We start from the raw sequence: 23897 nt of genomic DNA, 5'->3' as shown, positions 1-23897 counted from the left end.
ATAATCTTTCTATTGCTTAGGCCTCTGAAGTTCTTAATCTGGTCCCTGACTTTATCAAGAAACAAGGAAAACTAGGATTCTAAAGCTTCAAGGTCAATGTTCAGTTCTTCATTCAATAAATATTTCTTGAGGGGCTAAAGAAGTGTCAGGTCTTTGCTCAGTCCTGGGATACAGCAGCAAACAAAACAAATATGGTTCCTGAGTTCCCGGAGCTCAGTCTAGTGAGAGTTGTTAAGAATAGGAGCAGGATTGGGGCACCTGGGTGGCTTAGTGGGTTAAGCATCTGACTCTTGGTTTTGGCTCAGGTCATGATCTCAGGGTTGGGGGATCAAGCCCCACCTCCAGCTCCACATTCAGGACAGAGTCTGCTTGTCCCTCTTCCTCTTCTCTTCCCCCTCCTCACACTTTCTCTCACTTGTCTTTCTCCCTCTTCTCCTACCCCTGCTCATGTTTTTCTCTCGCTCTCTCAAAATAAGTAAATAAAACTAAAACAAACAAACAAAAAAGAGTAAGAGCAGGATCCAAAGCAAAAGGTTCATATTGGAGAGTAGGCAAGATTCTGCAGCCAGCAATGGGATGCCGAGGGAGCAGATCCCTTCTGGGGTGCCAGAAAAGAAGCCATGGGCAAACAAGGAGCTGCTGTTTAGGGGGATGGGCTGGGTCAGATAACATCCTTATCCCCTCCGCTCACTTTGGCAGAGAAGAGAGCCACTGTGGTATGTTGGGTTAATCAAGAACAGGTGACCAGGGCCCTCAGAGTCAATGCAGTCATGATACTGCCGCTTCTCTGTTCACAGTCATGAACTGATATGTGCCACGTGAGCTGTGTGAAGACACCCTGAAGCTCCAAAAACAATCAAGACTTGAGTTGTCTACTGACAGGAATTCCAGGAAGTATAGCAGGCCAGAAATGGGAAGCATTATTACTGCCAGAAGAAGCTGAGTGAGCCTCCCCACAACTGTCACCCACATTTCTCTGACATTGCATGGAAATGAAAAATAAAAGCCTGATTTCACCTGGAGGAGTTGGGCACCAAAGCAACCTGCTGAAATGATTGGGCTACAGCCAGAAGCCCCTGAGAGGAGTTTTGGCTTTAGGGCATGAAATGGGCAAGAATGGGGGAAAGGCTGTGGCCTGCTGTGTTAGAGAAGGAGCCATTCAAGCAGCTCAGTGCCAGCACTACCAGAAGGTGTGACGGCCATGGCAAAGGTGCAGAGCTGACAACAGCAACATCAGGAACGTCAGAGGAAGTGCCCAGCCAGCAGAGCAGTGGCCTAGACAGATCTCAGAGTATCTGACCTCTCCGGGCCTGTTTTCTTATCTGAAAATGGACATAATAAAAGAGCATGTGTTGGTTTCCCAGCGCACTGCTATAACAAACACTACAAAGTTGGTGGCTTCCAACAAAGGACATTTATTCTCTCACAGTTCTGGAGGCTAGAAGTCCAAAATCAAGGTTTCAGCAGGATCATGCTCCCTGTGAAGGCTCCAGGGGAGAATCTTTCTTTGCCTCTTCCAGCCTCTGGTGGTTGCCAGTAATCCTTGACAATCTTTGGTTTGTGGCAGCACAACTCCAATCTCTGCTTCCATCTTCACACAGACATCCTCCCTCTATGTATCCCTCTTCATATAAGAACACCAGTCACTGGATTAGGGCCCATCCTAACCCAGTATGACTTCATCTTAACCTGCTTACATCTACAAGGATCCTATTTCCAAATAAGATCACATTCATAAGTTCTGGGTGGACATGAATTTTGGGGAGGACACTATGCAACTCAGTACAGAGAACCAATCTCATAAAGACTTTATATACGTAACGTGCTTGGAACAGTTGCTGGCACGTAACATATGCCATGTAAAAGTCAGCTACCCTTCTTCAACATCTTTGGCAAATGACAGCTGCCATGGGATATATGAGAGCTCAGTTACAGAGGAATTCCTCTCCCTCCATCTTGATTAGAGGGAAGAAATTAGATGGGACAAGAGTTCCAAAAAGAGCTGATGAGGGCACAGGTAGAACACAATGTGTTCATTACCATTCAATGCCCCCCCATCAACACCCCACCAATACTCTCAGGCTGGAGTGAGGAAATATCCACCACAATCACTTCATTTGTTTCTTAAGAACACAAAACCTGTCATTCCAAACTAACAATGGCCCCTCAGAGCAGTCCTTAAACTAAGATGCTCTTAGAAGGTGCCTCTAGAGAAGAGCCAGCAGGGAAGCTACACTAGGGAATGCAGCAGTTTTCATCTCTTAGTCAGGCTGTGAGTTCTGATCCCAAACTGCTTTACACAGCATATTCATCCCGCAGCTGAGCAACTGAATGACTGAGTCCAAACACGAAATTCATTCTCCAAAATGGAGATCTCCTATCTCTAGGGTATCTTACTTTCAGATTAGGGGAGGGGAGAAAAGATTAAAGGCTCCTGGTCTTTCTTCTTTAATAAACAGATCTGGGGCAGTCCACAACTGAAAAGAAATAGAGCCAGATCTCAACTGCTATCTTCATATCAAAATAAATTCCAGAAGGATCAAAGACTTAAAGATTAAATTTAAAGATTTAAAAGAAGGTGTGTGCGCACGCGCACACACACACACACACACACCCCCACCCCCCAATACTCAAAGAGAATGAGTAACCATTTTTTATGTTTTTGAGGTAGGGAGACATGCCTTTTCTAAACACTGGCCTAATAGCAGGAAAAACTGTAAGAAAAAAGATTATTTTGACTACCTAAAATTGTAAAACTTCCCAAGAGAAAAAAATTGCATAAACATAGTCAAAAGACAAATGATAAACTAGGAACAATTCTGTTACATATTATAGTCAATACTTTACCTCTTTTAGGTTATTAAGAAAACATTACAGGGAACACATGAAAAAAACAGGGGCACCTGGGTGCCTCCTGTTAAGCATCTGTCTTTAGGTCAAGATCCCAGAGTCCTGGGATTGAGCCCCTTATCAGGCTTCCTGCCCAGGGAGACGCCTGCTTCTCCCTCTCCCACTCCCCCTGCTTGTGTTCCCCCCCCCCCCCCCGCCCCTGCTGGTGTTCCCTCTCTGGCTATGTCTCTCTCTGTCAAATAAATAAAGGTCTTTAAAAAAAAAAAAAGACATGAATAAGTGACTAAAAAAATACATAAATGTCCAAAATACATTTGAAAAGATGTTCAATCTTTAATATAAAAAAATTAAGTCTCACTTATTGATCTGCATGTCTCCATTACTATTTGAAGCATTTTACTTAGATTAATTAACTTATTCTTCCTGAAACAGGTGCTATCATTATGCTTACCTTATCAAAGATGAAACTGAGAAAAAGAGAAATTAAATGACTTACCCAAGGTCACACAGTAAGTGGCTGAGTCAGAATTCAGGCCCCAGCAGATGGGCTCCACAGTCACATGCCGTATCACATCACATCTATCAGAGTCACATTGTCAACTACCATATTATAGTGACAAGACCACTTTTCACCTGTCAGATGTGGAAACGAAAAACATACAACACAGTATTACTGGCAAGTAGACAATTTCATGTGCCACTGGCAGGAGTTAACATTCTCAAGGATAGTTGGTTTCATAAATCGACATTTTAAATGCATATCCTTCAACTGAGCCATTCTATTTCTTAAGAATTTATTCTAAGTGGGGCGCCTGGGTGCCTCAGTTGGTTAAGCGACTGCCTTCGGCTCAGGTCACGATCCCAGAATCCCGGGATTGAGTCCCGCATCGGGCTCCCAGCTCCATGAGGAGTCTGCTTCTCCCTCTGGCCTTCTCCCCTCTCATTCTCTCTCTCACTATCAAATAAATAAATAAAATCTTAAAAAAAAAAATACTGCAAATAAATACACCGGAAGTCCAACAAATTCATTCATTCAACAAATATTTACTGAATACCAACTGTGTGCCAGGAACTGTCCTACATAACAGAGAGCAGTGAATAAAAAAAGAAAAAAGAAGTCTCCGTCTTCATGGAGCTTACATTCTAATGGAAGGTATTGGGCAATAAACAAATAAAAGTATACAGTGTATCAAGTGGTTTAAACGCCACAGAGAAAAACAAAGGAGAGAAGGGAGATAGGAAAGAAAGGGGGTTTGCTACAATTTTAAGTAAGGGAGTCAGGGAAGGTCCCATAGATAACAGATAAGATAAACAGATTAAATATTAAAAAATAAAAAGCATTATGGTACATCCACATATTGAAATATAAGTTAGGGGCACCTGGTTTGCTCAACTGGGTTAAGCCTCTGCCTTCAGCTCAGGTCATAATCTTGGGGTCCGAGGATCGAGTCCCACATCAGGCTCTCTGCTCAGAGAGGAGCCTGCTTCTCCCCTCTCTCTTTGCCTGCCTCTCCGCCTACTTGTGACCTCTGTCAAATAAATAAATAAAATCTTAAAAAAAAAAAAGAAAAGAAATATAATTTAGCCATTTATTCTACATTTATTTACATAATAAGGTGTCTATAACAAATTATAAAATGAGAAAAGATTCTCATCACACACACAGAAAACAGGGAACTATGTCAGGTGATGGATGTGTTAACCATATTATGAAAATAACTTAAAAATACCTACTTTTCAAATCATCATATTGGGGGCGCCTGGGTGGCTCAGTGCATTAAAGCCTCTGCCTTCAGCTCAGGTCATGATCCCAGGGTCCTGGGATCGAGCCCCGCATCGGGCTCTCTGCTCAGCAGGGAGCCTGCTTCCTCCTCTCTCTCTCTGCCTGCCTCTCTGCCTACTTGTGATCTCTGTCTGTCAAATAAATTTAAAAAAAACAAAAAACACATCATATTGTACACCCTAAATTTACACAATGTTATATGCCAATTATATCTCAATAAAGTGGGGGAAACGGTGAAAAAAGATTACAAAATGGTGTAAAGAAGAAAAACAGTATTAAGGTATGATTCCTTTGATATGAAATTACATGTGTATATATGCTTATGCTTTAAATTGGGATGGAAGAACAACACAGAAAGAACTTGATAATACCAACCAAGGGTCCAGGCTGGCTGCCAGACAAGTGGTACCGGCAGTCTTTATTTGTTCTCCAACTTACTCATTCTTCTCCCCACACCTATACTTTCATTTATTTATTTATTGGGTGTGGGAGGGGCTGAGGGAGAGGGAGAGAAAATCCTAAGCAGGCTCCACACCCCAAGATCATAACCTGAGCTGAAACCAAAAGTCAGATGCCCAACCAAGTGAGCCACACAAGCAACCCCTACACTTTGTTCCAGAAAGGATTTAAGGATCACAAATCCACCTACAAGTTCTTTAACTCTCCCCTTCCTTCCTCACCCTTCCCCCTCCTCTTTCTAGATGCCAGGCCAGTGATAGGGTGAAAAGGATGAAAGCTTAAGATGGAAGCAAGCTGAAGGGCCTAAGAAGGATGGAGGGAAACCTCCATACACCTGGATGGGATTCCTTATTTCAGCACACAGAAAACGGATCCTGGGACACACACTTCCTTCCTGCAGATCTGTAAGATATGAAGTAAGGTTAGGGTGCCTGGACATCTGCTTTTGGCTCGGGTCATGATCTCCGGGTTCTGGGATTGAGTCCCAGGTCGGGCTCTTGGCTTGGCAGGGAGTCTGCTTCTCCCTCTTCTTCTGCCTCTCCCACTGCTTGTGCTCCCCTGCACCAAATGAACAAAATAAAGTCTTAAAAAAAAAAAAAGATTTGAAGCAAGGTCTATCTGATTCAGATTCCCTGTTTCATCCCCTACTGAACCCCAAATGCCTTGTAGGGCAGCCAGGGGTAAGACTGACTCTCAAAGGGGAGTGATAGGCCAGAACTCTGCCCCTGGCACACAGTGCCTACATCTTCCTAGGAGCAGAAAATGACACAGAACTGAGCCCATTTTACTCCCTACTTTATCCCTTTCTCCACAGCTACATCCATCAAGCTATCCTGGCTAAGTTAAACTTCTGTCCAATCCCATACATCCACCACCTTGCATGACTACCCTAGAGATTCACAGTCTTCCCCACTAAGATTCTCAAACCTAGGTCCCTACCAAGAACGTTGCCCAAGGTGACGTGTTCAGTCTGGGGTAAGGTTTTCAGTAACCTGGCAGACAGGGTCCAGATATATTTGCTGTCAGATATGTAGAAGCCAATTACACCTCCTGCCTGAGCATAAAGCCACCAACAAGGAATTGGCAACTTCCCAAATGTGGAATCCATGTTGCTATCTCCTATTTAGCTAAGAATAGGAGGCATGTGAGAGGCAGGGGATCTAAGGAAAGACTTGACAGTTTTAAAATATTTCTCACATACTCTCTGTCACCTCTTGGATACCAGTAATACACAAGTCCTGATGTTAAGAGTTTTCATATACTCTCACCAAAAATGACAAATCACTTTAACCAAACTTTCCTACCATGTTGCTACTAAACTTAGGAAGTCTATGGCACATACATGTCCAGGTGCCCTGCTGACAGCTGAATAACCAAGCTTGAATTTAGAACAGGTAAGACAATCTGAGATTCTCCTCAGGGCTGCAACACAGAAGTCTCATTACACACCATTAGGTCAACAGCCTTCATGCCGCATTCCAGCTTCTGCTCTTTCCTGGGCTTTCAGCAGGGAACATCCTTCCAACACATACACAGACACACCCCCAAAATCCTCCAACACACTTAGTACAACTGGAAGAAATTCTTTACTAGTAAAGCGAAAAGATGAGTCAGAGAAAATCCAAAAGCAATCATCTCTTCGACAGAAGCAGCTTTCTCTCTCCACCTCTCTCTTATCTTCCTTGAATATGTAGCTACTGAGCAATTTTTTTTTTAAGATTTTATTTATTTTTTGACAGAGAGAGAGATGGTGAGAGAGGGAACACAAGCAGGGGAGAAGGAGCGGGAGAAGCAGACTCCCGGCTGAGGAGGGAGACCGATGCAGGGCTCGATCCCAGGGCTCTGACCTGAGCCAAAGGCAGACACTTAACGACTGATCTACCCAGGCGCCCAAGGGGCTACTGAGCAACTTCTATTATGCTTGTCACTGTAAGACGTAATCATGAGATATGCCTCCCACCTTCAAGAATTTACTCCAGGGGTGCCTGGGTGGCTCAGTGGGTTAAAGCCTCTGCCTTCAGCTCAGGTCATGATCTCAGGGTCCTGGGATGGAGCACTGCATCTGGCTCTCTGCTCAGCGGGGAGCCTGCTTCCCCTTCTCTCTCTCTGCCTGCTCCTCTGCCTACTTGTGATCTCTTTCTGTCAAATAAATAAATAAAAGCTTAAAAAAAAAAAGAATTTACTCCATTTGGAAAAACAAAATCAACACACAGGAAACATGTTATAAAAGGGGGCTCCAAGATATCTAGTGCACGAACAGGGAGAACAGATAGACAAATAATGGCGTATCCTGACACACATGGGTATCTTCAATTTCAAACACAATCTCCCTTTTGTTCTAGTCTCAGTAGAGATGTGTTTCACTTCAAGAAAAATGTCATTTACCAAAATCGAAATAAAGTTAGGGATCATTCACTAGACAGAAGGATCTTCCTTCTTCCTCTTTCCTGTGAAGTTTAGAGAGATATACCTTAATACCTCTCCAGCCAATCCCTGTTAACACACACACACACACACTCTCTCTCTCTCTCTCTCTTACATTCAACTTTTCAGGATCACATTTAGAGGGTAAAGCAAAGTACTTAAAAAGTTTATAAAACTTGGGATATATTTGGCTGGTTGTCAGTTAAGCATCCAACTCTTGATTTTGGTTCGGGTCACAATTCAGGGTCTGAGACTGAACCCCCCACACTGGGCTGTGTGTGCTCAGTGGGGAGTCTGCTAGAGACTCTCTCCCTCTCCCTCTCCTTCTGCTCCTCCCCCCACTTTCTGCCTGGTACACATATACATTCTCTCTCTCAAATAAATCTTTAAAAATAAAACAAAAAACCAAAACAAAACAAAGAAGAGGTAATCTGGGTATAATAAGTAGACAGAATCCTCCCCTTTTGCACACAAATACTAATACTAGCATGCCACAAACACTATTCTGCACTTGACCTTAATAATGGATCTCAGAGATTGTTCCATATCAGGGTGTGAGTGTGTATGTGCCTGTATGTCTCATTCTTTTTAACACTACATAATATGGCAATATCCACTACAAGTTATTCAACTAGTATTTTTGTTTTAAAGATTTTATTTATTTGTCAGAGAGAGAAAACAAGCAGGGGGAGCAGCAGGCAGAGGGAGAAGCAGGCTTCCCACTGAGCAGGGAGCCCAGTGCGGTACTCGATCCCAGAACCTGGGATCACGACTCAAATCAAAGGCAGACACTTAACCAACTAAGGCACCAAGGCATCGCTATTCAACTAGTATCTTTTTCTTTTTTTTAGAGTTTATTTGACAGACAGAGATCACAAGTAGGCCGAGAGGCAGGCAGAGAGTGAGAGCAAAGTAGGCTCCCCAGGCAGAGAGTGAGAGGGAAGCAGGCTCCCAGCTAAGCAGAGAGCCCAATGCAGGACTCGATCCCAGAACCCTGGGATCATGACCTGAGCCGAAGGCAGAGACTTTAACCCACTGAGCCACTCATGCGCCCTATTCAACTAGTACCTTAACTATACTAAGATGTATTTTTAAGCAAAATGTGTTAAAGACTATGCATACCAATTTTGCATATCTTTCTCCCTTAACAAATACTCAAATTTAACTCTTTATATAGCCTCCAAGCAATTATTAATGACCACTGATATTGCTTTGGTTTGAATATAATAGCGTTTCACCTTGACTTATTTCTAGTAGGGTATATGTTGACTGTTTGTCACCAAAGATGATCAAGAAAACACATGAGGGGCGTCTGGGTGGCTTAGTTGGTTGAGAGACTGCCTTCAGCTCAGGTCATGATCCTGGAGTCCTAGGATCCAGTCCCGCATCGGGCTCCCTGCTCAGCTGGGAGTCTGCTTCTCCCCCTGACCCTCTCTCCTCTCATGCTCTCTCTCTCTCAAGTAAATAAATAAAATCTTAAAGAAAAGAAAAAGAAAAAGAACACACATTGTCTTCTGAATATTCTGGTCACCCTTTACTTCATCATCCTTATAAATGGCTTGTTAATAGTATACCTTTTACTGGGTTTAACTCTGAAAAAGTGTAAGATAAATAACCCCCCCCCACACACACACACACTTTCATTACTCAGTTAAAAAACAAAAAACATCTCTTTCACTTCACTGTCTCTTGGTCTACTATTTGGTTTCTTTTAGATCACAGCAAGGTAGAATGAGTGAAGGCTCTATGCATACAGTGGGGCTGAAATCTCAGTTCTGCCATTTCCAAGTTAATCCACAACTCAGAGCTTCTGGTTTATCATCTACAGACCCAGGGCAATACCATCTATCTCTTATACAGATGAAATCACTACACAGGGCAAGAGAGAACCAAAGAAAGTTCTCAAAGAACTTGAGAGAACCAAAGAGCTGTCTCTATTGAACTAGCACTGCCTGGGGAAGTCAAAGACTTGCTTAGAGAAGTGGAAAAGGACAAGAAAAAAATCTGATCAGCTAATGAGAGAAAGGGTGCCGAGGCAACAATCCACGCAAAGGGTGAGAGTTTTGCAGGGCCACAAAGCACCCATACAGCTACTGACAAGATGAAAAGTAATTTATAGTCAACAAGTACTTCCCAAGTGCCTCTAAGCACTGAAGATACAACCATGAGCAAGAAGGTCCCTACCTTCATGAAACTTATAATCTAATAGAGAGAAAGACAAACTAGTAAAAAGCAGTAAGTGGTCTAATGGAAGCAAATGAGGTATAAAAATAAAAAGTAACATTGAGTTGCTTTGTATAGAATGGCCAGAAAAACTTCTAAGAGGAGATAATGTGGGGATGCCTGGGGAGCTCAATTGTTTAAGCATCTGCCTTCAGCTCAGGTTATGATCCCAGGGTCCTGGGAATGATCCCCACATCAGGCTCCCTGCTAAGCAGGGAGCCTGCTTCTCCCTTTGCCTGCTGCTCTGCCTCTTTGTGCCTCTCTCTCTCTGTGTGTGTCAAACAAATAAATAATCTTTAAAAAAAAAATAAGAGGAGATAATGTTTAACTGACACTTAAAAGTAAGGGATAGTTAATGAGGTGAAGAGCAGGGTATTTTAAGAGCACAGTGTTTTAGGCAGAGGCTATAGCACTACAAAGGCTCTGAAACCAGGGAGCAGAAGAAGAGATCAAGGAACTATGAACAGATAAGGGTGCCCAGGAGATGAGAAAAGGGCTTGGGATAAGACTTCAGAAAAAGGCAGGGACCAGATCATCCTCGATCTTATAGGCCATAATTTGGGCCAAATTGTGTAAGGCTGTTTATTACAACCTAAGACATTTGGACTTGATCCTACAGGTAACAGGAATGTAACAGAGGACTTGAAAATGAAAGACAAGGTTCTTATAGGAGGATAGCGGCTGGCAGCTGTGTGTATACAATAGCAATAAATGGGGAGTCAAGACAGCGTGGGGACCAAATAAAGAAAACCTGCACTAGGATAGGGTCAATGTACACAGGAAAAGAGAGGCACCCTTGAGAAAATCTGCCATGCAACTAGTAGCCTTCAGGGTCCACGTTCTAGCCTGTTTTCTGAGTCCAAAGTCAAAGCTTCCTGTAAATCCCAGAGCTACTGACCTGCCATGGCTTAGTCATGAAGGACTTGTCCACCTCATCTGGCTCTGCATCTACTGTGGCAATGAGTAGATGAGGTGCTGGTACATGCAGTTATCTATTATTCCCACTGGATGACAGACTGGGTTTCCTAGGACCTTTAGATCCAAGTAAAGGGTTCAAATCCCATTTCTTCCCCTTTAGAGATGGGAGGTCAGTGGAATCCTCTGTCAGTTTCTCCAAATATGGTCTGCAGATGATGACTGCAGTCAGAGTCATCTGGGAGGCAACCAAAATGCAGATTCCTGTGCTCGCTTCAGCAGCACACAACTAAAATTGGAACAATACAGAGAAGGTTAGCATGACCCCTGCACAAGGATGACACACAAATTCGTAAAGCAATCCATATTTTTATTAACTATCTGTGACGATTTTACACTCTGTTGTCTTGGGACTGTCTTACTTCTATTCTGGAAGCTGTCTGTTGTGGCCCTAACTGGTCATTAAAAGTGATGTTTCTATTTTTTTTTTTTTTTAGAATTTTATTTATTTATTTGACAGAGAGAGATCACAAGTAGGCAGAGAGGCAGGCAGAGAGAGAGAGAGAGGAAGAAGGAGGCTCCCTGCCAAGCAGAGAGCCCGATGCGGGACTCGATTCCAGAATCCTGAGATCATGACCTGAGCCGAAGGCAGAGGCTTAAACACATTGAGCCACCAGGCGCCCTGATGTTTCTATTTAAAAAACAAATCAGGGGCACCTGGGTGGCTTAGTGGGTTAAGCCTCTGCCTTCGGCTCAGGTCATAATCCCGGGGTCCTGGGATCAAGCCCCACATTGGGCTGCTTGGCGGGGAGCGTGCTTCCCCTTCTCTCTCTGCCTGCCTCTCTGCATACTTGTGATCTCTGTCTGTCAAATAAATTAAAATCTTAAAAAAAAAAAAAAGAAAGAAATTTGAAGGTACCAAAGCAGCAAATAGAAGGCAGAACATCAGAGCGTGAGGCTTAGAGAACAGAGGAATCAAAGACAGGGAGCATTCTTGAGGGAATCACTAACTATGGCCATGATCTCTGGCTCTCTTAGGCCGCTTTTCCCAGCAAAACCCTAGGAGGAGAGTGCCGATAGATGCCTTGCCTCACAGAGGCAAGGTGACTGGCCTTAGACTGCCCAGGATGTGCACATAATCACTCTACCCAATCTTCAAAGAAAACATACCCATCTTCAGTAAGTACTGCTCCTATCCCCATGACTCCCCCTCACCAAGCAACCACCAGGAAGCCAGCTACCAGTCTGTAGCAGACCTTCAAAAAAGGGCTAACGGCAGGCACCACTCATCAAGATTCTCCACTTGGCACATCAGAGCACCTAACACTGCCATAAACTCAAGGACCATTCCAGGTCAGAGACTTCGAAAACCACTGCCTATACACCTTCAGATCCTACATCTATGCACACCCGGCCAGTCTTCCACTACTTCTACCATGCCTCACTGATAGAATCCCATCCTATATTTTACACTTTCGTGTCCCTCCCCAAAATTCAGACAGAAATCCACAGATTCAGGCTAGGAAGAGTCCTGAACTCCCGAGGCTGCTGAGGCCAGCTCCTAGGCATGGTCTAGGAGGTACAGCCTGAAGGAGTGCTCACCCTATCTGAAGGAAGTATCCTCAGCCTACCTAAGAGGAGCACCAGGATGGATTGCTACAGGAAACTTTTCCGAAGATTAGTTAGTTAAACCTAGTATATTTAAAAATGAGCAGAAACTGAAGTGTGGGGAAAAGGTACAGTAGGATTTCTGAGGATCTGACTTTCAGATAATTAACACATAAAATACAAAGTAGGGGTGCCTGGGTGGCTCAGTGGGCTAAAGCCTCTGCCTTTGGCTCAGGTCATGATCCCAGGATCCTGGGATCGAGCCCCATATCCAGCTCTCTGCTCAGCAGGGAGCCTGCTTCCTTCCCCTCTCTCTCTCTCTGCCTGCCTCTCTGCCTACTTGTGATCTCTCTCTGTCGGGTAAATAAATAAAATCTTAAAAAAAAAAAAAAAGTAATAGGCAATCTAGTTCAAACCTTTATATGTCAACTACCTGATCCTCCTTCTAATCCAAAAGCTGGTTCCACACTAAAGAGGTAAGAATGCCAAAAGATGATTTAAAAGTAATCCCCAAGATTATTTATGGCCTTCATTGTGAACTGCCTGCCCTGTGCATTCTTACATTTCACCCATTATCCTGATTCTCTACGTTTCTGCATTAATGATTCAGCTTCCTGTTTCATCTTTGCCTCATCTTATCCCTAAGGCCTTTTGCTTCCTTCCTTGCTTAGAAGTGCACTCCACTCTCAGTTATTCTGCCATCGGCCACTCAGAGTAAATATTCTGCCTACCCAGATCCGCAACTTTTATCCTTAGCACTCATGTCCCACTCCTGGGCAAGTCCTCTGCCAGGTACACTGATTTTTATGAATATGTCTCAGAGAAAGACAAGTGTTTTAGATGATTCATCTCAAGCATGTTAGATAGTTCACCTAGGCAAACACTGGGATCACCAAAGATGGAATAAGGAGAATGACAATGAGCCAGGGCCAAATGACCAGACCTTACCCTGACATTCAAAGGCGTATCTTCTTAGCCCTCAATTGGTACTCTGGGTAGTCCTACCCAGCACCCCACCTCAAGGGATGCTTCTAGCCCACAGCAGTTACAACTAAGAATACATGGTGAATAAGGCATATGTTTTGGGGGGCACCTGAGTGGCTCAGTGGGTTGGGCCTCTGCCTTCAGCTCAGGTCATGATCCCAGGGTCCTGGGATCAAGCCCCACATCAGGCTCTCTGCTCAGTGGGAAGCCTGCTTCCCCCCTCTCTCTCTGCCTACTTGTGATCTCTCTCTGTCAAATAAATAAATAAAATTTTTTTAATTAAAAAAAAAAAGAAAATATATGTTTTTGCCCAACAAAACTTAACCATATAGTGAGGGAGACAGACAAATAATTACAGTATGTATAACTAAAGGTAATGCATGTAGAGCTATAAGACTAAGAAGGGCAGTCAAATGAAGTTAGACCTAAGCTGAAACATGAAGGATAAATAGAAGATACCCAGGCAGAGGCTGGGCACTTGAGGAAAAGTGTTCTAAGTAGAGGGAATAGCATATTCAAAGGTCCTGCAGCAAGAAAACACATCTGAAGAGATGGGATGAGCTGGGGAGTGGAGAGTCCAAAGCAGAGGGTGTCCTGAAGCAGAAGACACTGGAGAGATCAAAAAAGGCTTCATAATATGTATGAAACTGTTTTATAATTCACTTCACAAGTATTCACTGAGTGCCTACAATGTACCAGACATTGTTATACATACAAGAAATGTAAGAGTGAATAAAACAGACAACATTCCTTCCTGTTCTCAGAGAATTTAATTCTAACTGAAGGAGACCGGAGTGCCTGGCTGGCTCAGTCAGTAAAGCACACAACCCCTGATCTGAGGCTGGGCATGCAGTCTACTTAAAAAAACACATACATACATACATAAATATTAATTGAAAGAGACTATATAAACAAATACATGAATAAACTAGAAAAAAATCACATATTAAGTGATAGGGAAAGAATTAAAATAGGTGATGTGACAGAAAGGATATGGGTGGCTACTTTGGAATAATTAAGTGGTCAGGGGAAGGCCTCTCTGAGGACGTGACATTTAAAAACTGGTATCTCAGGGAGCCTGGGTGGCTCAATCAGTTAAGCCAATCAGTTTGGCTCAGCTCATGATCCCAGAGTCCTAGGATCAAGCCCCTCATCAGGTTCCCTGTTCAGTGGGGAGTCTGCTTCTCCCTCTTCCACTGCTGCTCCCCCTGCTTGTGTTCTCTCTCTGTCAAACAACATCTTTAGAAAAAATAAAAATAAAAAATGAAAGTAAATAAAAACATGTATCTCAAAACAAAATAAAACAACAACAACAACAAACCCCTAAAAAACTGTCATTCAAAGAGCAAGGGAAAATGCATTCTATGTGGGGGTGACAAATCATGTAAAAGCAAGATCATAGAAGTTTTTTAAGCAGGAAAGTTAGACCATGAACACTCATATATATTATAAAAGTTAGACCATGAACACTCATATATATTATAAAGATCACTCTGGCTGCAATGTGCAGAGTGGAATGGAGGTAGGTAAGGATAAACTCAAAACTAGAGGTAGAGATGAAAAGGTATTATGTACACTAAGATGAGAAGAACCCCACAATGACGATGATGATGATAACAACATTCACATGGCACTTACTGAGAGCCAATCTATTTTTCTAAGCATTTTACGTGTTACTAATTTATTTAATACTCACAAGTACTCCTGTTTTGTAAATCCATAAAACTAAGGTACAAGGTAATGGCAATGAAGAAGGAAAGAAAGCAACTGGATCCAAGAAATACTAGGGAGGAAAAGTCCAGTGACATGCTGGTTGTTGGCTGTGGGAGGGGAAGGGAAGTCTTTTGGGCCTAATATCTGCATGCTGTTTACCATGTGACAGGACACCAGGTGAGGCGGCAAGTCAGGAGGAGCAGGAGGCCGCACAGTGGTGAGTGTGCACAATATCCCTGTGATGCTGGCCACGTGAGCAGCTGGACACTGATCTGCAGACAGAGTTGGGCATCATCCATATGTAGACGGTTAAGTGGAGCTGTCAGAAAGGTTGAGATCACCTAGAAGAGCGGCATGAGAAAAGAAAACAAAAGGCCTAAGAACAGAACACTGACACTTAAAACACAGTAAGAATCGTTTATGACAACAAAAAAATGGAAATACATTAATGTCTCTCAATAGGAAAATAACTGAATATAGCATATCTGCCTATGCTATAAAATATTAAACAGTAGCCAAAATCAATGAGAAGTATCTTTTTGTACCAACATGAAATACTGTCAAGGCACCTTACTGAATCACTGAATCAGAAAAATACCAAAATGATCCATAAAATGTGACCCCATTTGTATAAATAAGACACAAAAATAACACTTTCCTGGTTTCGTAAATATATATGTAAAAAAAAAAAAAGTCTGGTATGTACAAATTCCAAACACTAACAGGTTACCACCTCTGAGGAACACAAAAATAATGGGGGGAGCAGGAAAATTCAAAATATCTACAGATTTTAATTTTTTTAGATTGTATTATATTAACTATATTCCCGATAAAATAAAGATCAATTTTTCAAAAAGTGATGGGAATCTCAGGGCGCCTGCCTGGCTCAATTACTAAAGCACGTGATTCTTGACTTCTGGGTCATGAGTTTGAGCTCCACCTTGGGCACAAAGCTTACTTAAATATAATAATAACAGGAGTCTTTGTATCTTTCCCTCAATTTAGGTGTGAACCTAAAACTGTTCTTAAAAAAACTTTTAATTTTTTAAATGGGAGCCTACAAAAGATATCCTTTGTTTCAGATGCTAAATTTTCTGTCCCTTCCAACTCCAATGGTTTTGGTGTTCAGATCTTAAGGCTCCCCATCTCCCCACATCTAAGATATTAACACGAAGCTCCCTAATTCTATGGTCTACTAGACCCTGGCCAAGCCTGAACTGAATCCCTAGACCCTGAATCACTAGACCCAGGCCAAGCCTGACCACCAATCCCCTAGCCTGGGCCACAGTCCCAGGAGGACAGGTCAGACACCAAAGTCTTAAACAAACATGGGAGAATGAGGGGCGCCTGGCTGGTTCAGTCATTAGAGCGTGTGACTCTTGATCTTGGCATTTTGAGTTTGAGCCCCATATTGAGTGTAAAGATTACTTTAAAAAATAAAAACTTGGGGCGCCTGGGTGGCTCAGTGGGTTAAAGCCTCTGCCTTCGGCTCAGGTCATGATCCCAGGGTCCAGGGATCTAGCCCTGCATCGGGCTCTCTGCTCCGCGGGGAGCCTGCTTCCTCCTCTCTCTCTGCCTGCCTCTCTGCCTACTTGTGATCTCTGTCTGTCAAATAAATAAATAAATAAAATCTTTTAAAAAATAAATAAATAAAAATAAAAAATAAAAACTTTGGGTGCCTGGCTGGCTCAGTAATTGAGCGTCTGCCTTCCACTCAGGTCATGATCCTGATGTCCTGGGATCGAGCCCCGCATAGGGCTCCCTGCTCAGTGGGGAGCCTGCTTTTCTCTCTCGAACTACCCCTACTTGTATTCCCTCTCTTACTGTCTCTCTCTGTGTGTCAAATAAATAAATAAATAAAACCTTTAAAAAATAATAAAAAATAAAACCTTTAAAAAAACAACAATAAACCACCATGGGAGAATGAGTACAGATGTCAACCAATCTCAAGGACAGATGTCAACCAATCTCAAGGATCCAGCAGCCTTGCTGGCCAGTAAAAGTCTCAGTGGAGAAAGGTATTTGAAGGTTTAGAAGCAGCTCTGCAATACTGAAGGATGTGGCTGCAGGACAGTCAGGTAAAATCAGGGGAAAGTGGCATGGGGCGAGTTAAAAAAGAAAAAAGAGCCAGGCGCCTGCGTGGCTCAGTGGGTTAAAGCCTCTGCCTTTGGCTCAGGTCATGATCCCCGGGTCCTGGGACTGAGCCCCACATCGGACTCTCTGCTCAGCGGGAGCCTGCTTCCTCCTCTCTCTGCCTGCCTCTCTGCCTACTTGTGATCTCTGTCTGTCAAATAAATAAATAAATAAATAGCCAGTACCACTTATGAATATTCCAAGCAAAGTGCTGTAGTATAGTGGAAACGCGTTTCACAACAAACGGAAGAGGGAAGGCCAAATTCTGTGAAGGGGGTGGGGGCAGGACATGGTGGGGGTGTCTAGGGGTACCTAGAGGAGTCACTTCACATTAAAGCAGCAATTCCAGGAGGCACAGTATAAACGTTTAGAAGCTAGAGCAGCAGAAAGAAGCCAAGGACTTGGCTCCTTCCTGAAAGGAAAGGAAGCTCTAAAAGTGAGGAGAAAAGCCACTGAAACAATGCCTTTTCTTCTTCAGTAAACCAAAGAGAGAAAGATCATGGCAGATCTCTGATGACTGTACTCTTTAACGTTCAACTGTCTAAGGATAAAAGACACCATATTTGGTCTATATGTTTTCCTGGTTACCCAAAGAAATAGCACTACCTGAGCCTTACCCAACAGCTGATTCACCATCAGTTAGTCTATATCACAGCCCGCTGAGCCTTACACTTCACACAGTACATACCAGACTCTAGAAAAAAACAACCTGGTGTGAGCTGTCAAAGTCCTCTCGGTACCTGACCTCACCCTCTGGGGTAGGTTTCATTTCAAAACTGAAAGGGACTGAGAGCTGGGGAAGTCCAAAGATCAACACAGCCAGGAACAGGTGGTTCCCAGCAGAAAAGGGTCCCAGGCTGGAACTCAAAACAGAAACCAGACCACTGATAAGACAGTTTATGATGTCTGTCTCCAAGCCTTCAGATATTTATATGTTTTCCAATATTTACAACAGGGCATGACCATGCTTGTCCAGCTCCTGACAATTAGATATCGAATTCTCCACGTGTTCAATTAACTTCCTGGCTTTATTAAGTTTTAAGAGCTCTGGGGTAACTCCAGTGACTGGGATACCTTGTGAATTTTTTATAGCCCTTCAAATGGGCCACATTTTTTTTTAAAGATTTTATTTATCTTTTCATCCTAGAGGGAGGGAAGGGCAGAAGGGAAGGGGAAAAGACATGGAGAGAATTCCAAGCAAACTCTAACACTGGGTTCGATCCTATGACCTTTAGATCTCCACCAGAGCAAAAGACAAGAGTCAGATACCCAAATGACAGAGCTACCCTGGCACCCCAAATGGGCCACATTTTAATCATAATGAACTTTATCATCTCCTCCTCCTTCAGCTCCCCATGAACCTTCAGCAAAATTCCCGTCTCACTAAAAAATGTCCACGTTTTTCATGACGGGCCTCTCAACAGAGCAATACTCAATACAATGAAAGTCTAGTTCATCAAAGAAATCAAGTTATTGGGGCGCCTGAGTGGCTCAGTTGTTAAGCGTCTGCCTTCAGCTCAGGTGATGATCCTAGGGTCCTGGGATGGAGCCCCAAATCAGGTTCCCTGCTTGACAGGAGGCCTGCTTCTCCCTCTCTCACTCCCCCTGCTTGTGTTCCCTTTCTTGTTGTGTCTCTCACTATCAAATAAATAAAATCTTAAAAAGAAAAAAAAGAAATCAAATTATTTGCTTAGGTTCACTATTAACTAGCTGAGTGACCTTGAGTAAGTAGCTTAACCTTTCTGGACATGGTTTCCTCATCTGTAAAGGAAGGAGGTTGGAAACAGGAGGAAGCAAAGCAATAAAACTTCCCTGAACTAAGAAAAGACACATTTTTAAGTCTAAACAGTTCAATAAGTGGCAAGCAGAGTTATTTTAAAAAGACACAAACCTGGGGTGCCTGAGTAGCTCAGTCGTTAAGTGTCTGCCTTCAGCTCAGGTCATAATCCCAGGTCATGGGATCAAGCCCTACATCGGGCTCCTTGCTCAGGAGGGAGCCTGCTTCTCCCTCTCCCACTCCCCCTGCTTGTGTTCCCTCTCTTGCTGTCTCTCTGTCAAATAAATAGATAAAATCTTAAAAAAAAAAAAAAAAAAAAAGACACACACCTAAAGCATCTTGATAGATGAAATGCTAAGCAGGAAGAAAAAATTTACAAACTTCCAAAGAGAAAGAACAGGTAATTACTTAGAATCCTATTGGCACTGGACTTCCCATCTGTATCACTAGAAACTGAATACAGCAGAAGCTACATATAGACTTTGTAGTGACTAGAACTACTATTTAAGAATCCTAAACCCAGCCAAGACATCATTCCTACATTATGGCAAACTTCAGGAGTGCCCGGCTCAGTTGGTAGAACATGTGACTCTTGATGTCAGGGTTGTAAGTTTGAGCCCCACACTGGGTGGAGACATTACCTGTGAATAAACTCATGGGGCGCCTGGGTGACTCAGTCAGTTAAGTGTCCAACTCCTGATTTTAGCTAGGGTCAAGATTTTGGGACCATGAGACTGAGCCCCACTTCGGCTCTGTGCTCAACTTGTCCCTCTCCCTTCCCCCACTTGCATGCACACACGATTTTTTCCCCTTTCTCTCTATAAAATGGATAAGTAAAATCTTCCCCAAAAAATAAACTCTTACAAAAATATATATACATACATTGTACACACACAATTGGACATATAAGGACTTTCAATATACCATCCATGCCCCTTTTCTAAGAAAATCACTCAGAGAAAGAAACATCCTACTCAAATTAATATTTAAAACTGGAGCAAAGCTGGGAAAGACAAAGTGTACACAAGACATGTCTTCCCTCCCCCAAAAAAGACCTTTTAATGAGGCTGAACCAGATGACTTCTGATGGCCTTTCACGTATAAACAGAAACTGTCCTATACACAACCATCCCTGGAAGTCTGGCTTTGTGAGTTGTTCATCACCTAGTGGCCCAATGAAGTAAATGCAGTTTTGCAAATGCCCGGATAAACTTCCAGCCATTTTGTGAGCTCTGACAGCGTGTGGCTCTGAATCTAATGTCCTAGAGATTACAAAAGTAGAAGACTGTAAACCCTCCAAACTCATATACAACTGTAGAGACTCAGCTCACTAAACATTCATTCTCCAAAGATGTGGGAAGGGCCCATATTCTGTGCCTAACCGTAAGAAGTGAAATACGTATTTGCTGTTGCAAGGCTGTACTTAAAGCAGTAAAAAACAGAGACTGCTTTTGTGCAGACCAATCCAAATTGAAAGCAAGTTTAGATGCTATGAGAAAACCGCAAAATGCCTTATAAATAGGAAGAGTGAATTCAAACACTCATAAGACTGGAATTTGAAAGACGGACTGTATTTATCTGTATGATTCCAAAGAACAGGTCTAAAACTGATGAGAAATAATCTCAATTAAATTCAAAACAAAAACTAGTATCTTACCAGAGAGCTATTCAACATATAATGGGATTCCTCAAGAAGTAATGAGCTCCCCAACAATGGAAGCATTCAAAAAGAACTTGGGTGATCATCTGTCAGGGGGATAATGGAAAGCATTCCTGCAACTAGATGACAGACAGGAGACAAGGAGATTGACTATTACCTTAAAGGCCCTTTCCAACTCCAAGTCTATCATTCTAATAAAACAAAAACAAAAACAAAACAAACATCACTAATAGAGTTCCTCCCTCTTTTTTTTTTTTTTAAGTTCCAACCAGGCAGTACAACACAGTGGGTTGGATACCACTTTCCACTTGAGTAACTACAGACAAACTATTTAACTCTATTTGCCTCACTTTCATTATTTATAAATTTAGAATAGTACTTATCTCATAAGGTTACTATGAAGATTAAATAGCAAACTTCTTAACAAAGTACTAACATACAGAAAGTGTATAAAACTGCAAGTTTGTAAAGGAAAGGTAGCTGGGGTGGGGTGGGGGGATGCACGGCAGGGGAGTGTGGAAAGTTAAACCTAAATGTGCTGCTTAGTTTTAGTTATCTGTTCCCAACTCTCAACCAAAGCATTCCTGACTGTTGCTGGCCAGAGGCTAGGTTCCCTAGGCAACTAGCCTCAAAAAAGAGCCCAGACCTACCTTCTTTAGGAAGGCAATATTCTCCGTCCTCAAATCTGGCATCCTCCCTTGCACAAAGCAGGGTCCCTAAAAGCTCACAAATACCACCACTCCAAAATCAAGGAGCTGAGCAAGTATTATTCTCCTCACTTCAAATGGTCAGTGAGAACATCAGAGTTAGAAGGGATCTCAGAGACCATCTAGAGTGACCCTTTTGTTTAATGAATGAGAACAATAAGGCTGAGAAAACTGAAGTCCTGGATGTGGCAAATTGGTGAGAAAGTTGACGAAATCACAGGTCTCCTTATTTCTAGCCCAGTAGTCAAAAGCTTCCCATTTCTCAAATGGGAAAAATAGGACAGGCCCTACACTGAGCTATCTGCCTCATACTATGTGCTCTAGACAGGTAAGAAAAGAACAGAAACGGTAGAGTATAGAGGTTAAGAACGTGGACCCTAGAGCCAGACTGTATATTCAAATCCCAGCACTGATTATGTGAGTTTAAGCATGTTTCTGAATCTCTTTGTTTCTATAAAATAGGGGAAGAGTAACTACCTTATGGGGTTACATTAAGGAATAGATGATGCTCCCCCTGCTTGTGCTCTCACTCTTGCTCTCTAATAAATAAATAAATAAAATCTTAAGGGCGAGTGGGCACCTGGGTGGCTCAGTCATTAAGCAACTGCCTTTGGCTCAGGCCATGATCCCAGGGTCCTGGGACTGAGCCCCACCTTGGACTTCCTGCTTAGCAGAGAGCCTGCTTCTCCTTCTCCCTCTGCTGCTCCCCGTCTTTTTCTCTCTCTCTCGTTGTCTCTCTTTCTCTCTCTGTCAAATAAATTAATAAATAAAATCTTTAAAAAAAAAAATGAAGAATAGGGGCGCCTGGGTGGCTCAGTGGGTTAAGCTGCTGCCTTCGGCTCAGGTCATGATCTCAGGGTCCTGGGATCGAGTCCCGCATCGGGCTCTCTGCTCAACAGCAAGCCTGCTTCCCTCTCTCTCTCTCTCTCTCTCTCTCTGCCTGCCTCTCTGTCTATTTGTGATCTCTCTCTGTCAAGTAAATAAATAAAATCTTTAAAAAAAAAAAATGAAGAATAGATGTCAAATGCATGGCACATAAAGTACTCAATGTATACACTGCTCTGCTTCTCATCATTACCAATTGTATTAGGAAACACAATCATAGTAACAAGAAAGACAGGACAAGCTCCTACATAAGTCCAAAAGCAGTAAGATACAGGTGTTTATTCAGTTCCATTTCCTGGTCCCAGCCAGGGAACACTCAACCCCTCAGCAGACTATAAATGACCCATCACTCTTTCATTTCTTTGGATCTAGGAAAAAATCACTTCAGAAAATAACCAGTACACGCTATGGTGATAAGATACTTAAGATCACAAATAAACATTACATAGGTCTGAGCTCAGGTGTGACCTCCAGATCTATGCTCACCTCAAGTTGGACAAAGTACAGTTCATGTCCAATCTCTTCCCTTCAATCCATGATGGTGGTACAGTATAATGGTAAGAAACAAGAGCTGGCTCAGTTGGTACAGCATGAAACTCTTGATCTCAGGATAGTGAGTTCAAGTCCCATGTTGGGTGTAGAACCTATTTGAAAAAAAAAAAAAAAAAAGAAAGAAAGAAAAAAACAAGAGCCTTGGAATTTGGCTGCCCAGGAGCAAATTACTGTTCTGTCATTTATTTGCTATGTCACTTAGGCATACCTTACTTCTTTCTAAGTCTCTGCTTCTCCATCTGCTTTAATTATTATAAGTGACATTTAATGAGCACTTTTTAAAAAAAAGATTGTATTTATTTATTTATTTGAAACAGAGAGAGAGAGAGAGAGTATGCGCGCACGCACAAGCAGGGAGAATGTCAGACAGGAGAGAAGCAGGCTCCCTGACAGCAAGTAGCCTGATGTGGGGCTCCATCCCAGGACCCTGAGATCATGACCTGAGCTGAAGGCAGTCACTTAATTGAATGAGCCACCCAGGCACCCCATAGTGAGCACTTCTTTTTGGGGGGGTTCCTTTTTTTTTTATTTAAATTCAATTAATTAACATATAGTATATTACTAGTTTCAGAGGTAGAGTTCAATGATTCATCAGTTGCATTTAACACCCAGTGCTCATTCCAACAAGTGCCCCCTTAATGCCCACCACCTAGTGACCCCATCCCCACACCCACCTCCCCTCCAGCCCATAGTGAGCACTTTCTATCTGCCAAGCACTAAGCTAAGCTTTACATGGCTTACATGGCTTACATCATTTAATCATCACAACCTTATTAGGCAGGTACTATTATTACCCTCATTTTATAGATAAGGAAAAAGGCAGTTTTCTAATTCAAGGCCATAGCTAGTTACTGACAAAGCTGAGAAGTCAAGGCAGGAAGTATGACCCCAGAGTCTATGCTCCTTACTCCTACACTGCTCTATTTCTCATATAACCAGCCTTCACATGGTTGCTATGCTATTAAAATAAGACTATTTACATAAAGTACCTCGTTCATCAGTTAGCCATTACTATTATTGCTGTTGTTAATATCATCAATCCCTTTGAGTCTCTTCGACTACTACTTCCTGAGTTCCAACTTCACTTAAAGAAAATGGTTGTTGGGGTGCCTGGGTGGCTCAGTGGGTTAAACCTCTACTTTCAGCTCAGGTCATGATTCAGGGTCCTGGAATCGAGTCCCGCATTGGGCTCTCTGCTCAGCAGGGAGCCTGCTTCCCCCTCTC

At 42.7% G+C, this 23897-nt stretch overlaps 1 protein-coding gene and 1 non-coding gene across 19 annotated transcripts in view; one reads left to right on the top strand and one right to left on the bottom strand.

The window, feature by feature from the left end:
• ASPRV1 (aspartic peptidase retroviral like 1) overlaps positions 1–23897 on the bottom strand; it is a 116777-nt gene that overhangs the window by 80501 nt on the left and 12379 nt on the right. For 13 of the 18 annotated variants that reach the window (XM_045978760.1, XM_045978766.1, XM_045978765.1 and 10 more), the window contains 4 exons: positions 22608–22765; positions 15119–15300; positions 10638–10943; positions 3347–3483 (listed from right to left, as the gene is read on the bottom strand). The gene's annotated coding sequence lies outside the window, so the exon portion shown is untranslated. Of the gene's footprint in view, positions 1–3346; positions 3484–4230; positions 4291–10637; positions 10944–15118; positions 15301–18983; positions 19039–22607; positions 22766–23897 lie in introns of those variants that run through there. The other 5 variants (XM_045978773.1, XM_045978769.1, XM_045978774.1 and 2 more) reach the window with 4 other exon arrangements.
• LOC123926245 lies at positions 10921–11026 on the top strand. Its single transcript, XR_006815179.1, has one exon. It is a non-coding gene; the product is annotated as a U6 spliceosomal RNA (small nuclear RNA).

This window comes from Meles meles, chromosome 15 (assembly GCF_922984935.1).
Source record: "Meles meles chromosome 15, mMelMel3.1 paternal haplotype, whole genome shotgun sequence".
NCBI lineage: Eukaryota > Metazoa > Chordata > Mammalia > Carnivora > Mustelidae > Meles > Meles meles.
Note: the sequence above shows the minus strand (reverse complement) of the source record. Positions and strands in the feature narration are given on the sequence as shown.